Source organism: Strigops habroptila, chromosome 1 (genome assembly GCF_004027225.2).
Source record: "Strigops habroptila isolate Jane chromosome 1, bStrHab1.2.pri, whole genome shotgun sequence".
In the NCBI taxonomy this organism is placed as follows: domain Eukaryota; kingdom Metazoa; phylum Chordata; class Aves; order Psittaciformes; family Psittacidae; genus Strigops; species Strigops habroptila.
In genome coordinates this window covers 94,247,084-94,263,665 of record NC_044277.2, presented here as the reverse complement: position 1 = coordinate 94,263,665, position 16,582 = coordinate 94,247,084, and the positions used below count along the sequence as shown (strand labels likewise).

The following is a 16,582-nucleotide window of genomic DNA, read 5'->3' as shown; positions in this document are numbered from 1 at the left end:
AGGAACAGGAGGTGGGAAAGGTAGAGTTCTCTGGGCACTGAAAAGATTTCCAGTTCCCTACATGCTTGTTATCTGTCAGCATCAAGTATGTCCCTGCCAGGTAAGTGGTTTGGAAACTTCCAAAATACTTCCTTCAGGAAGGGATTGAGATCCTAGATCTGAAATAGCATTTGTATTTGAAATGACAGCAGCAATGGCAACCTCAAAGTCCTAAGGACTGAGGAGGAAAAAGGTACATATGCCTTCTGGTTCAGTCAAAAATAATGGAAGTATAATTCATATACTACATCTTGCATATATGGTATTCTGACATTCCTTTTGTGTGGCAAGTAAAAATAATGTATTTTCCCTGTTTTAGTTGAGCTTAAGTCTTACTGTTGCTGCTTACATAAACACCAAACTTATTCCACCTATATAGATGTTTTAAAGGCTGTTATTAAGAAAAGAATGCTGAATGTTGTCATGTATAGTAATCGTACACAAAGTTTATTATAATTTTTTTGCCCTCTCTTTGTCTTAGCAGCATTCTTTGTGTGCTGTGGTCCGTAAAGACATTATAAGTTGACTACGATGTCAGGAAAAAAAGTCTCCCAGGAAATTTATAGACTCATTTATAACCACAAGTTAAAACCAGAGAAAGTGATAATTGAACATTCAAAGCAGGGCTTAATTTTGCTTAGAAATGAGAAGCAACATGACAATACTGCTTAAGATAGCCTGTGGTTTCCTTTTGAAAGCTTAGGTGGTCCTTCAAATAGAAGTTGAGAAATACTGGCTTTAGTTTACTCTTATTTACCACTTGTATTATTTACGTGTATTTACTGCTTCTAGTGCAGCATATTTTAGTGTTTCCTGATCTACAGAAAATTTAATCTCGCACATTATTTTTCAGTGCTGGCATTTTAAAACCTTGAAGATCTGGGAATGGATGTACAGAAATTTCTCTCCAGTTCGTTCTATTCCACAGGTGTCGTACTTCTTGTCCACTATTCAGAAGCCTTTGGGGGGCTTTGGGGTCTTTGCATGCCCAAGGAACAGAAACAACTAAGAATATTCTTGCTATCTGTGCTTCGTGTGGTCCTGACCCTTATATTTCGCATATTTATCTAAACTAAGTAGGACATGCATTTGCCACCTCAAAACTATTTCAGTTGAACTGCTATCTATAAAATTTGCCTAAGTCCATCTTGGGACTTCACCTAAGTCTGTGTCCAAAAGTGAGCAAAAGTATTTTCCTGGCAACATACATCTGCAGTGGGACTTACTTACGTCCTAGTGGAGGATAGTGGGATCCCCAGCATGGATTGTTTCTTTATTGGCATAATGGCATAATGTTTCCTGGTGCTGAGGACTGGGCCAGGAGAACAATAGAGTGAAACTGTATTTTTCCACCTAAATGCTGTTTGTTGCAACTCTGTTTAATGATTGTTTCCTTCTGATAAGTTTATGTGGTCAATTCTGTGATCTCAATTTTTGTTAAGGTTGGCAAATCTTTTTTTCTATCCTCTATATAAAACTGATTTTCTGGACTTCATGGCTGTCAGGCATAATTTCATGTGGTGTGATGATTTAGATGTGGGACAAAGAAGATCTGCTTTATTTGCTGTATAATTTATTTCTCTTTCCCTCTTCCTCATATGTATCTTTCTGTAAATGTGTCCTTCTACCTTTACCTTCTACCTTTCTGAAGTCTTTAGGAAGAAATCACTGTTCATCTGTGATATTTTTGCAATGAATATGTCTCTTCCAGTTTGCGTTTCCATCATAACTCTTTAACCAAAATATGCTATTCTATGTCAGTTCTACATTTTACATTCCTTAGAATATTTACTGTCTTTGTTTTCTCTTGATTATTTTGTAAGAAAAAACAAAGCAATTTCTTCTTAATGAAACATGATGGTATTGGGAATTGTTTTTGATATTGCCATGCTGCTTTTTCTCAGCACAATTTAACACTGAAGGAATAGATATTTACTGAGTTGCTGGAAGTCTTAAACGTGTGAATAATAGCATAAATTGCCTGCTTGAGAAACATCAGTGAGACAAGACGATTAGAGGGAGTGAAAATGTCTGCTTTGATACATTAAAGTTCAACAATCTCAGAAAAGAATTTGTTGTCTAATTCTATTCTCAGCTGTATGTATAAATCTAGAGCGCATTAGTAATATCAGTGATATTTGTTCACATTTCTGATGCATACTGAGAATAACACTGGCCACTGCACAGTTAAGTACAACAGGACTGAACCCATGGGAGATGTCCTGTCTACCACTCTGTAACTTGGTATTTGCCTGGGTGATATTAAAATTACTGAAGCTCTGAAAACAGGTTTTTCTCACTAAGTTGGGTATTTTTGACCATTGAAGAGCTGAAGTCAAGTTAAAGAAAATAATTTAATGCTGGAAATAGTCCTAGCAAATTGCCATAGAATCTTCCACATTGCTCTTTAACTATAGACTGACATGTTTTTTAAGTAGAAAACTGATATACTGGAGTTCTTGGATAATGGGTGATGGGTGTAAAGATTATTTGAAATGATCAAAGCACTAAAAATATGAGTTGCAAATTTCAATTCTTCAAAGTTTTTAAAGTTAAGGTTTTAACTTCATGTACTTGTGCTCTTGGATGGTCCAAAGGACAGTTGTTGTACATACAAAATCAATAAAAAATAAAATTAAATGAAAAGGAAAGGCTACCATTATAGGAAAATGTTAAGCATTAAGTGTAACAATACTTCTCTTTCTTCTTTTTCCACTGTTAGTTAAGAAGATATTCCCTGCTGTCTTCCCACATATTTCCCTTAGATTATCCAATGTGAAAAGCATCTCATGCGCTCTGTGACAAAGGCCTTCCAGGTGAAATTCCTTACTGGTAATGTACATATTGTGACAATTTTGTATGCATAATCTAATCTCTTTGCTTCTTAGCGAAATGTAAGATTCAAACAGATTGGGACACTTGTGCCTTATAACAGTTTGGCTCATAATATCTGCATAGTTGCAACTACATCAGTCTTACTGAAAACACAGTTGAGTTGAACTGTGTCTCAGCAAATTACGAAAATGCTGAATTGTTGGATTACTCACAACCTGCTGCATAAGGGTTTCCCTTCCAATTATAGTCAAGTACATATACACATTATCTAAAGGAAGGAGGACAGCTATAATGGAAAGTTAATTATCCACACTTTGAAGAAGTCATTGGAATATATAAAAATGTCCAGCACTGAAAAATGTTGTCTTGAAAGGTTTTAACCTTAATGTTTGACAATGAGAATGAATAGGTAAATTGATTTTTTTTTGCCCCCAAAACACTATTGAAAGAGCAGTCAATACATTAAAATTCAACACAAATGCCTTCTAAATTTATTTGTAAATCAATGCAAGCTTTATGTTTGTAATAATCCATGTTAATCCATAAAGCATAATCTATAGGCTACTTAAGGCTCCATTGCTGTTAGTGGCCTGTGAATGAGGCTCTTTGTTGCTCTCTTTTAAAATGTGTTGCTGTCAAAAGACTTGACTTGTCTGGTGCAATCTGCTGTTTGTCTTAAAGAGCTTTCTTTAGGGCCTTGGTTGGAACCTCTTCTGCTCAGTGCTGCATGCAACCAGTGGTACCAGGTTGAAAAGTAACAAAGATTTTAATTTCTTTTTAGTATTTATTTTAACTTACACTTTACGAATCATAGCTTTAAGGCACACTAGGCACTTGGATCTGGAGTCTGATGTGTAGTTAACAACAAGAAATATATGTAAATCAGAATTCTCATTTTGCTTTACCGCATTGTGGATTCATATTCTTTAGCTCCAGTGCCCAGCATATTTTCCCCTTTGATTCATATTTGAATAATCACTTCAAAACACAACTTTGCAGCAATTGAACAAAAGCTTAAAAGGCAAAGTTTTGCTTCTGTTGCTCTCATGTGAATGTGAAATACCCTCATTGTGTTGTAGCCTGGCATTACAAAACACACCACTGAATAATATGACATACGACAGATTCTTGAAACAAAGATCATCCCAAATAGAGCTAGGAGCTTTCAGATCTGCATCAAATGCTGCTGATAGGAGAAAATGAGATGCTGTGGAGCAACCTGTGGTACCCTTTGTTCTTGCAATTGAAAGCTGTACTATTTCCAATAGCTCATTTGTGGTTTCAGGAAAGATACAAGATGAAATGGGTTTTAACACCGCAAGTGAGGTTTTTCTTTGCCAGGGATCAATATGTAGCACTTCTGTGACTTCAGCCAGTCACTTGTTGAACAGCCTATTTGTACCTTCTTGAAAAGAAATAGTTCAAAATTAGTTCCTGCCTTCAAATTATTTTTTATTTATTTTCTTTTTATTATATTTTTTACCATTACAAGCTAATGTCTGTTATTTTCAATTTTACTGCTGAAACACATATCTTAATCACAGAAGGTTTCTATCTAGGGAAGTGCACTGGTGAGATTGGCACAGTGCACCCATGACCTATGTTGTATGAAACAGGAAAAAGATAACTGTCGCAGGAAGATGGTGGAGGATAAGGTTGTTTACCAAATCAGTTTAAAAGCTGGTTGCCTCAAGCCATTTCACTAAAAGTAAACTGCATCAGAAATAATGGGGTTTCATGAATGAAGAAGGCAAAGAGCTATTGACTTCCTAGTGTGTATTCAAAAGACCCATAATTCAAGCTTTTGGAAGGACTTTAGAGGAGGGTTTTTTAGGTGGATGTTTTGTTTCTGCAGGATTTGTATCCAGGCTTTTAGCTACTGTAAACCAGTGAAGTTCTGTTGGAATAAGTGTTTCCAGTGGAGATAAGCTGACATACAAGACAAGTATCTGACATACTTGACAGATCTGAGATCTGTCATATCTGAGATAAGCTGACATACAAGAGCGGAGTATCTGACCCAATATAATGGTGACATAGCTAAGTGTTAAACTTTCCATTACTGAACATCCTCTTTAAAGGGTTATTTAACTCTACCAGAAAAATCATGTCCTGGATAAAAGTTGACAGGAAAAATCTCTGAGTGAGCAATTTCCTTTTGTCCTTTGGGACCTACTTTGTTGCATGTATCCCAAACCTCTTCTGAAAATTCCCCTCACAGATCCATCATTTTCATCACATATTAAAAAACCCTAGTCTTTCTCCTCTCCCTTTCTCAGAAAATAAACACACACTGAACCCCACAGGTTGAGTCTTATGAAAAAAGAAGACTCTGTAGGTTAGAAAGGGTTGAGATAATTAAGAAAACAGTTTTATTTTAACTGGCATAATTTTTCAGACAACAGACTGCTTAATGTACAACCTAGATATGAAGGTCTTCCATCAGAATTTTTAATGGTTACTGCGAAGCTGACATAAATACAATCCTGCATGGCAATCAACTTTTCTGGGCCAGATCCCAACTCTTTTGAACTTCAGTATTTTTTGATGCAAGAACTCACTGTGGGCTGTCTTCGGTTCGTGATTTGAATTTTCTCAAACAAAAGGACCTTTAGGGCTAAAAAGCATGGAAATGCCTGGCAAATATGGAGCCATATCCTCCTGCAAGAAAACCTGTGGGAGCTGGACAGATGTGAGGAGCGCTGAGAAATTTACTTTTCAGGTTTTCTGATTCTTATTCTCTTCACTGGAATGTGTTTGAGGATCATCAGAGCGGAACACCGGAAAAGAGTTTTTTAAGGTCTAACATAGGATTTCAAGCATCTGAAATACAAACCTACTAAATCCTACTCAGTTGCCTCTGCAGGCATGGAGGCAAATATAAGAGCCTCTATTTTATGACAGTTATTTATAATAAGGTAAACCTTTGAATACTTAAAATTTGGTTTCTCATTGTGCTCAGAAACACCTTCACAAAGTACTTCTACTCAGTGCATGGAGATGTTCTCTCATACTTTCTGTCCTCTATGCCTGGGGTATGTTCCTTCATTATGAGCCAGGATAGAGAGGGAGCCCTGCATCCTGGGTGCACCAGTCTAAACTGTATTTAGTAAACTAAAATTACTCCTTTTATTGAAGAAAGGATGGATGTGAGGAGTCCTGTTTGGTAGTTTGTTTATGAGTTTTATGTTTATGTTCTTTCTTGAGATAATGTGTTCTTCTGGTTGAGAGCAGAGTCTGCTTCCTTTGCATGGACTGCTCCAGAGTTCTGCAAAAAATACACCTGGTGCCAGAAGCTCCAGTGGGGCAGCATTGCTGCTCTCATGGAGCTGAGCTGTGGTACCAAAGACAGTGGGAAGGTTTTGGTGGGTTTCTTGGAAAGATTAGGTAATTTTGGTGTCCCTATTGTGTTCCTTCCTTTGTTCCTCTGAAGAACTGCAAAGGGAGCAAGGCAATGTGAAGTCCTGTGGGCTATAAAGCAGAGATTCATTGTACGCAGGTCATGTTTGAATAGGCAAATATATACACCTATAAATAGGTAAATTTAATAGTAATAGCAAAGAAGAATGTGGCCTATGGTGACATTCTTAATATTAGTGCTTATGAAAAGACAAGGTGCAATGCTCACGTCTCCATTAGAAGTGAGTCTCCTGAGATGTTTTGTACTTATATCAGCTTGCCATCCTTCACTCGATCTTGTTCTCCTTTCTTAGGGAGGTATTTTCAACCTCCTGCTGAGTAAATGCTATGGGTCTGATGTAATTCAGGAAGTCTTATGCCTAATGTGTGTAGCATAAACAACGGTGCTGAGTGCAGCAGCCAATTTGGGACCATTTAGTTTTGCATATATGCTTTGGGTTTTCACTCTAGGAGGTAATGCTGAAATTGATGCCACAGCTGCTAAAGATAGTTTGGAAAGTAACCCAAATGGTTGTCTTCTGTTTATAGTCCTTCATCACCTCCTTTTAGAGCAGTGGGCAGCGATGAAAGTGGTGAAAGAAGTGAACCATTTTCCCAGGACCATAATAATATGGAAAAAAACCCTCATGTAGCCAACAGCCCTTATTATCTTCCGTTTTCTTACTTTTTATTATTTGTTCTTTAATTTGGCAGCATTGCTTTTAAGTTTATTAGACCAACTGTTAGAAACAGAGATTTGCCTGAAGATTTGACTTGGCACATTACAGTGTTAAATGCATCATAAGGATGAGTATCAAATTAATTGAAAAGTCTGGTTCTGAATGTTAAGGTTACCTAGCCTCAGTAGTTTACAGGCTTGCTTTCCAGATCTGATTAGTGTTTGTTGACATTGAGAAGAAGGATACTGCTTTATATCAAACCCTATTTTTTTTATTCCTTTTTCATCATTCAGCATAAAGCCATTTAAACATAAAATGTCAGTCATATGCCATTGATACATTATGTCCAGTAACTGCAGGGAAGACAATTTTAATAGGAAGCTTGTAAAAAATTATCTTGTGAATTGTACTATTGAAGGACTTTGTGTGATCCAGCAGAAGGTCAGTTATATGAAATCCAGTATGCAATACTGTTGTCTGAACATGGCAGCCATGAAACAATAAAGTAAGAAAAACCCCAACCTCCTGATTGTAGTGTTTCTTTTTATTCCAATATGACAGTGGAGGTGAATCCCTGACAGGGAAATCCCATGTTTCAGCTCAGGAACACAACTGTTCTAGTTTTTTAATTAGAAATCTTTTAACTGGGGGTAAAAGCAAAAATAATTTTTTTTTTTTTAACAGAATCTGCATTAATTTTTAAATAATCATTGATATTGGAAATATATGAGTTGTAATTTGCTGAAACTTTGGATTTGGGTAAAGGAAAACATATTTGTAGGTATTCCCTCTCCCCTTCTTTCTCCCCACTCCTACCACCAGCTCCATTTCTTTCTTTCCTCCCCTAAATAAAACAATTTCAGAAAAAACAGGTCTTTAAAAGTCACAGAAAACAGAGCACTGTTAAGACTTCTGATCATTTTTGTAAAGATTTTTTCTCACAAAGGATGATACTGTACATTCACAGTGCTGAACTGTTCATTTCTTTCTGTAAAAACACTTAAGTCATGTTGCTGCTTTACACACAGTGGCAATGAAGATTACTCTGGTATTCGTTGTTCCTATTGCTGTGCACCACCACAGGTAATGCTCAGAAATTATATGGGCCCTGATCCATAACTGTTCTCAATTCTTATTAGTCCCAGTTGCTTCACAGTGACTCTTCAACATGTAAAAATAAACACTTAGATTTCTGCAGAATGAGGGTCTTAATATGTAACTGCATATGACCAAGTCTTACCCTGACCTCATGAAGGAAAATAAACCATATGTAAGCACAAAGCTCGTTAATATTTTCTTCAGTCTTTTCACCCTGGTTCAGTCACTGTCATTAATTTGTTATGATTGTGGTAACATTTCAAGAGTCTGCATATTTTTATTTTGTCTGAATGACTTCAAGGGGTCTTGGTTATTTTCTATTAGCTTGACCGTCACAAGCAGAATCAGACCCAGATAAAATTATGTAAATGTAAATGTCAATAAAATAAATTATTCTATTTTTGCAGATGTTCTTCATCTGGATTGAATTTGATCGTGAATGCTTGTCTCCATGCATAATGATCCAGAGCTAAAGGATGAAAGTGTTCTCGGAGCAAAGAAAACACATTCTGAATCTTTACTGTAAATTATACACTATACAAAATCAGTCCAAATTGTTCAAACCCTTGGACAATTACAATGTTATTCTACTCACAATGCTGAGTACTGTGTAATTATCATGGTTAGCAGCAGTTTGCTTGCTTTCAGCCCTGAAGGGAGATGCAAGCTTTACTGAACAAAAATAAATGCAGATGTTGAACCTTATTTTGTTTTCTGACTCAGCAACTGAAAATACCCACAAAATGCAAAGGGTTTTTTTCTACTTATTTAGTTGATATAGCATTAACAAAAACAGTGCTATTGATCAAATATGCACTGTGCTATACATAATGGATAGTGTGGTTAGTTGCATGATGAAGGAATTTGCTAGGTTGCAACCCCAAGCTTTATTTGCAAAAAGAAATTAAAAATAAAAAATCAGCAAGATTATTCCTAAAGCAGGAAGATCCACTTATTAAGAACAATTCATTTTTTCATTAGTTTTCTAGTTTATAGGCTCACCCTTCTCCTATTAAGCCAATGATAGATTTACTTGCATAGTTAATCACATATGAAACATACTTCACATTAGGTCCATTTGTTTTGTAAGGTTAGCTTACCAATTCTCTTCATAAAGATGATCAGTCTTCCAGTCTTCCCGACTAAAAGCTTTCCAAATAGAACTAAATTCCAAGAACTTTTTTGGCTTATGGGCCAAATCTTTGAATCTCAACAACTTCTATGTAAATGCTTGAAGGCTTTAATCTAAATTCCAAATACTTTCTGCAAACTTTGGGTGGACCTACTTTCCACCTGACATCAAAACTTGGAGGAAATGGCTCAGGAAATCGGTAATAGAAGACACCTTTGGCCTGACCAGTTAGAGCATAGATGTGGGATTCCAGTTGGCATCAGGCTGTTTTGATTAGAAAATGTTATTATTTTCTTTTTTTAATGCCTTTATGGTAAATTCTGTCTAATAAAATCTAAGAAGTATTTACAATGTGCTGACAAATATGTGGTCAGATTAAGGAACAGTCTGAAAGATAGCAACATCTGTCCTTCTGCTTGGAAGCCCTGTTAGATACTATAAAGACTTTCTCTCCCCAGAGAGTTGATCCCTGAGATGGGAACTCCCCAGCGGTGGTGTTAGCTAAGTTTAGTCTTAGCTAAATTATGCAAGTCTACCTGGGTCTTCTTGAATGTGTTAATGGACAGAGCACACTGCTGTGGCTAGACATGTGGAAGACTGAGGTGCTAGCCACTGAGCACATGCCTTGCCTGAAGGCTGGCAGCCAAAGAAAGTAGGAAATGGGATTAGTTGCAGGCTTTCCTCTCCTTTCTTTTGCATGGTACAACACAAATACTGAAGGAACTTGTAGAAACTTAATGCGTGGCCTGAAACTGTTTCTTACTGTAGACTGACCTTCAAAGATATGTGAAATTAGTAGTGGAACTGTTGGTTCTCAGTATTTAGGTTGCTGTGATACTTCTTGGAAGTGTTTTCTTCTGGTTAACGCACTTACAGCTTTGCCTTTGTATTGGCACAGATGTGCCCACTTTCTTTCCCATCTTGCCTATGTCTTTACGCATTTATTGCAGTAGCTCCTGGCACTGGCTGCAGGTCCCACATTTAAAAGACTTTTTTTTTTTCACAGAAGCCTTATTAATTCCAGGGATTGGATTGCTTGCCTTACTTCCACATCTGTCTTCCTAACTTCTAAACATGTGCAACAGTAGAAATCTTTCATTTTAAGGAAATTACATATTCCCAACACCAATATTTTGGTAAGTATTTCACCTAGGGAAAGAAGGTGGGAGGAAAAAGGAGTTTTCCGTTCATTTTGGTGGACTTGGACTTTTTTTTTTTTTTTTTTTAAATTCTAGATCCTTTTATACATAAATGGGTTGGGCCAATCAGTTGTTTAGGTTCTCTTGGGTTCTCAGAGGGATTCATCTGAGCAATTCTTTCATGTTCCAGAGCAATCAAGAGCCAAATTAGGCCTTATAGGTCATCTTTTTATCTAATTGTGTTTAAGAGGGCAAGAAGCACTTTAAGAAGTATTTTATAATCAAGCTTTATGCATTTTGTAACTACCAAACAACACTAATCTGCATTTACTATAAACAACCTTGAGATGTAAAGAGAAAAAACACTTCATAAGAGTGTAGCATTGTTATTGTAATAGACTGTTTCCATGAAGCCAAGTATTGTTTTGATTCTTGGTACTTAATTACAGTTCTCAAAAAATTTGAGCTTTTCCTACCTTTGATATATCCTTGTGCCAAGCCAGCAAATAGGGCTCATTTTAACTCTATACTCTACACTAGTTTTTTACCTCTTTTCTTTTTTTTTTTTTTTAATTCTTTTAAATTGAAATTATATTTTTCTTTATGTTAAAATTCTTGCTTTTCCTTTACTCTAGCATAGACTGTAAGTGCCAAAAAGACCACAGCACAAGGTTGTTTTCTCACTAATGTATTTTGTTTCAGTGAAAGTTCAGTCTTCAAGAGAACAAATGTATTTCCTAGAGGAAAAAGATTGTGTTACTTGGTATCTCGGTGATACATACACTGTATCCTGTTTTCAACTTTGACTTGCTTAGAATGGAACACTCTAAGTTCTAAATGGATTTGTTTTTACAAAAATATTTGGGCTAATGTTCCAGTGCATATGTATATTTTAGAAAGAAATGGGCTGAACACACCACCACACACATTGAGTGAATTGCTGTTGTATAGGATGTTTACCTCAGAATGCCGCAATTCATCATGCAGAACTGAAAAATTAACCTATCAAGTGCATGCTAATAATGAACTCTCTTCAGAGCTGGACAGGAAAAAAAATACCATTAGCAAGTAGAATTATTGCAAGGCTTTACTAGTGCTGTGAACAAAATCAGTCATAAATGCCATAGTTTAATACCCATCTCCTGTTTAAACTAAGTTAGCAGGAAACCACTTTACTTCTGACAAAGTTCTTGAGTGGTAACTTGAAAACTAGTCATTAGTCATGGACTTTCTGTGGGAGAAGCCAGCTCCATGTGGAGCTCAGGTGAGGGCTGTTGCTCCTGTGAGGACCCTGGAATAGACTAACCCTGGAGATTGTGCCTGGTAGGGAAGAAAAATAGCTCCTGTTAGCCAGCTGGGGGTATTTTGTGTTAGTGAGTGATGAGGGTCCTGGACTCACAGTCGCTTCTGTATTCAGGGAACAGCTGACAGACACTACCACTCCACCTTGCAAGTAGCAATTCTCTCTCACTTTTGCCACAAATTACTCATTCAACTCAAAGAGAGAAAGGTGGAGCATGCCAAACACACATAGGGAGGGTTTCACCTAGGCTCTTACCTCCTGCTAAGCACAACTGCCCATAGTTGAGTGGCACCTTGTACTGCAGGGAAAATACACAATACCTTAGCTATTGCTGATCTTGGAGCATATCCCCACCTTTTTCAGCTCGTGGTAATGTTGCTGAGGAGTACACACTACAGCAGAATGCCCCGAAATGTAGAATGTAAAATTGCACTCAGTGTTGCACGTTCTGGTTTTCTCTAGATGTGTGACCAGTCAGTTACTTCTGATATGGATTTGGAGGAGTCCTGTGAAAAGTTTAGCTGAATCTAAACACATGGATGTGTCATCATGGAGGTGGCTGAAGAATCAACCAACCTCCACAGGTACAGCTTTTTTCCATCTCCAAAATCAGAAATCTGTAAAGGGCGCAACTGACACGTGTTTCTACTTTTCTACCAGAAAATCAACTGGTGTCAAGTGGAGCTCAGTTGATCAGGCAGATCTGGTTCTACCTGGCACTGGTTTGCTGTCTCCAAAATTTGGTGTTGGTTTTACTCTATTTTTGCCAGTTTTAACAACCTCGCCCAAACTCTGCCTTCTGAGAGTTTCCCAAGGTCTTGTACAATGACTCCTGTGTTGATGAACAAACATGTTTTCTGAACTAGCTGTGTCTGAGCTTGCTTACAGCATTCAGGACTTGAAATTTCAAACTGTTAAAGCTGCTTGTGTTTGAGCAAAAATGACTAAATTCAGACCATTTTGAAGTCCTTACTCCAACTAGTAGGCCAACTTCTCAAGTAGTGTGCCTGGAGTAAAACGTGTTCCTGCAAAGATACGGTTTTAAATCCAGAAATCTGGTCTACAGCCATGCTGAGGGCCTGCTGTAATGACATTGAAGTAGATTCTGTATTAAAACACTGAAGAGCTAACATTCGAACATCTGTTATTGCTAAGTAAATATTATTAATGAATAAGTAGTTCTTCAAAGACTTGTCAGTGATATGCTTTGTACTTTTACCAATCTTCTGTGTATTTGTTTTTCGTTCCTTCCTCCTGTAAGAAGGAATTAGCTTCCTTCCCTGAACTGTGGGTAAGAGAAGAGCTCTGAGGAATCACATTAATAAACTTGCGCCCTGCATTGAACGGACAAGAACTTCTCTGTGACCCACAGTTTTCCCAAGATAATTTTTTGTTTGTTTTCCACAGTACTATCTGGTGAATAAACATGACCATTCCCCACTTCCAATCTCTCACAGCTCACTATAGGTGACCAGTCAGCCAGTTGGTGCCAGATTAATGACAGAAAACAGATTTTATTGTTCAAGTCAGTTGTGAATGATGGGACTCTCTGTTAATTCCTATGAAAGCTAACTAATCTTCCAAATGAAATACTGTATGTGCATACATGCTTCCAGTCACTGGGAGAAGATGTAATATTTTTTTAAGAGCAAAATAAACCACACACAGGATCTTTTTATTGATCCTGCATGTGCGTGTGGTAAATTTCATATATTTTCTTAAATTCTATACCACTGAGGCCACTTCTCTTTTAGCGCAGTGGACATGTGAAAACTATGGGTCAGCCTTTCTTCTCATGGGCATGCAGCAGTCTCCACTATATCCTTGCTGTCTCCAGCAAGAGTAAATTTAAAGCATACAGAGGTAGCGTGGGGCTTTTTTTTCTGAGAGATTATGCAAAACTTAACTTACACAAATGTTAGACTCGAAGCTGGAATTAAGTGATATATTCTTGGCCCCAAAAATTACAAAATAAACTGTAAAAATTATTAAAAAATGACCAAACCATTAACTTCAGTGATCTGCTATTACTTATCTTGGTGTGACTCATTCTATTACTTGTCTGTGACAAAATTATAGATAGCAATGTATATACAAATATACCTTCTGGAATATTATCTTATTTCAAGTGCGAATATTTGAAAGAAAGGAAATACTGTCCAGCTGCTAGTGTGATTTTGCATTAAGGGAAATACTGTTTGTATATATCTATCCCTGTTGTCTTTGGAGGTTTTGGTTTAATTTAAGGCAAAACAAAATAATCCTTATTGTCTCCAATAGGTATTGGAGAGGATCTCAGGGGAACTGTGGCAGAATTGTTTGAATTTTATTATTTTTTTAATTATTTTATTTTTTAATCATTTTGTGGGGAAGCACAAATCTTGTATAACCTGTAAAGTAAAAATACAAAGTTTACTGACAGTGGAGTTTACTTCTCCTTCACGGGAATGATTCCAGCCACTGAGCTATAATGGATTCAAGCTTTAAGCAAGCCTGTCCTTCCCCATTCTGCTCATGTGTGGAGAAATAGGTACTATGTTTGAAGGAGCAGCTTTTCTGTGTATTTGCCCATGTACATTTATTAACAGTAGACTATTCAGCATGCCTTTTAGAGGCATCTTTGAACAAAGAGACTGTTTTAGGAAAGAGGCAAGAGTTGTGTGAAAATCTGTTTTGTAAGGAAAAAAATCCCCAACGTTTAGGTTTATTAAGGATTGTCTGTGTACTAGTGACACATCAAGTAGCCCATCAGCTTGCAGTGAGAACTAGGACCCAAGCGCAGTTACCTCACAGAGCCATAGTATAATTTGGGTTGCAAGGGCAGGAGTCTTATTTTGTTTTATCAGCAAACAGAGGAATTGGCTAGCAGTTCCTTGGGAGTGACCTTCATACGACACTTGGATGGACAAATACTCCAGCCATGTACTGGACAATACCGCTCATTACTTTTTGTGCTTGAAGTATCTAAGTAGCTGTGGGAGAATAAAAATACGTGCAGTTTAATCTGTTTGGTACTGATTTTTTTTTTTTCTTTTTTAATCCTGTCCTGAGGACTGGAGGAATCTGTCTGACAAGGTCATTATTCGGGATGAGTGCTGCAGATTTTGTCTCCTGACTAGCTCCAGCTCCCTCTGCCTTACTTGATGACTGTTCGACCTAGCATACTTGTTCTAAAGGCAAATTGCAATGAAATCAAACACAAGTAAATAGCTTTGACTCTTGGAAGTGGCAGCAGTGCTGGAGGTAGCAAGCTGCCTGCTTTATCTATGCCAGAAAACAGAGTTTAAGTTTCCTAAACAGGGTGGCCACTCCCTGCCACCCTCCAATGCAGATCTGTGGTTCCGCTGCATGTGTGGGTGCAGGAGGTATACCTTTGGGAAGATGGCAGCATTTGTGGTTGCTTTATGGCCTGACTTTCCCTTAAGTACATCAGGAGAGGGTCGACCCTGTCTGGCTGTTTTCCACGAACCCATCCATCAGCAGCACAGGTGAGTGCTGTGTGCAGAGCAGGAGCAGGAGCCTGTGGCTCCCACAAGTGCAAAGGTTAAGCTCAGCAGGAGGTTCAGGCACTATGAAAGACACCAGCAGAATATAAAGGCTTCTTCTAACAAGCCAAATCAGTTCATCAGGCTAATATATGTAATAAATATATTTTCTATGTAATTAACTCAAAGCACGTTATTGATAAATTTTTAATTACTCTATTATTAATGGCTGAAGCTTTTGTAGAATGCTTAAGTATTTTATATGTTACAGATAATTAGCTTATAGAGATATACATATATAGATAATTAGATATTAATAATTTAAAGCATGAACTATAATTTAGGAAGCCTGTTAATTGTCATGTAACTTTATAAGCTATCATTTTAACTGCCAATGACATTAATTTATATTTCTCAGCACTTCACTGCATATTTTCTATTAGAATAACTACAGGAGGAATTAGTTCATAAACAAATGCAATACAATGATCTTTTTATCTTTAGGTTACAACCTGATCCAAGCCCAACTCAGTAGTGACTAAAATTTGTTGCTACAGAACAATATTAGAAGAAGAACAAATGGATCCCTTGAAAAAATTCAGGCTGATAGTTAGAAGACAGTTTCTAACTATCTGGAATAGCAAGCATTCTGCAGAAGGTTGTGGAACTGCCTTCAGAAGAATAGTGGAATGAGATGGTTGAAAATTGTTGAAGATGAAGCTAGATAAACTTCTGCATGGGATTGTTTGCGATAATTGCCTGCAGCAACAGGCAGCTGAAATAAAAAAAGTTTATGCTGTTGCATTTGGTCTTTTGTGCAATGAGAAGGAATGCGATGTCAGCCTGTAAGGATGAACATCTGTGTTACAGAATGAGGATGATGAATGTAGAGGCCAAGAACAGGATGTACATGGGTTACTTCTCACTGAGCAGAGGTGAGTTTTTGTCTACCAAAGACCTGCTCTGTTGCAAATCACAAGGAATTTCCACTGACACCAGTGGAAACAGGAAGACATCATTAGGTGAGAAGTGGCTTCTAAGAGTGCCTTTAGAAATGATTTTGTGAGTCCTTTCAAATGCTTGCACTGTTAACTTCTAGGTGCAAATGACCATCGGATCAAGTTTAACAGGAGAAATGGGAGTCTGTGTTGTCACTTTAGCTAACACCAGAAGAAAGGCTGTGTTTCATCATAGTGTTCTATGATTTCCCAAATCAGGTGTTTTGCTGGTGAGGTATTGGAGACCTGTACTGAATTTTGGTCTGCCCCAGAATGTATACTCATTGCTGATTAGTTTTGATGCATGAATCCTTCCTCAAAATGGCTTCAAAAAACTACAGACAAGTTCATGACACTCGATCCACTGACAGCTGCTGACCATTGCATTTTGGCTCAGGGAATCTTAACCTGCTGATTATAGAAATTTAGAAGACAAGGCAGGCATGGAGATGTCTACTAGTCATATTCATTTCT

At 37.3% G+C, this 16,582-nt stretch overlaps 1 long non-coding RNA gene across 1 annotated transcript; it reads left to right on the top strand.

The window, feature by feature from the left end:
- The first annotated feature begins 885 nt into the window (after positions 1–885).
- Positions 886–16,284, top strand: LOC115608913. The gene is made up of 5 exons (XR_003991686.1): positions 886–967; positions 2,762–2,855; positions 10,190–10,319; positions 12,088–12,209; positions 15,615–16,284. It is a non-coding gene; the product is annotated as an uncharacterized LOC115608913 (long non-coding RNA).
- Positions 16,285–16,582: the final 298 nt, after the last annotated feature.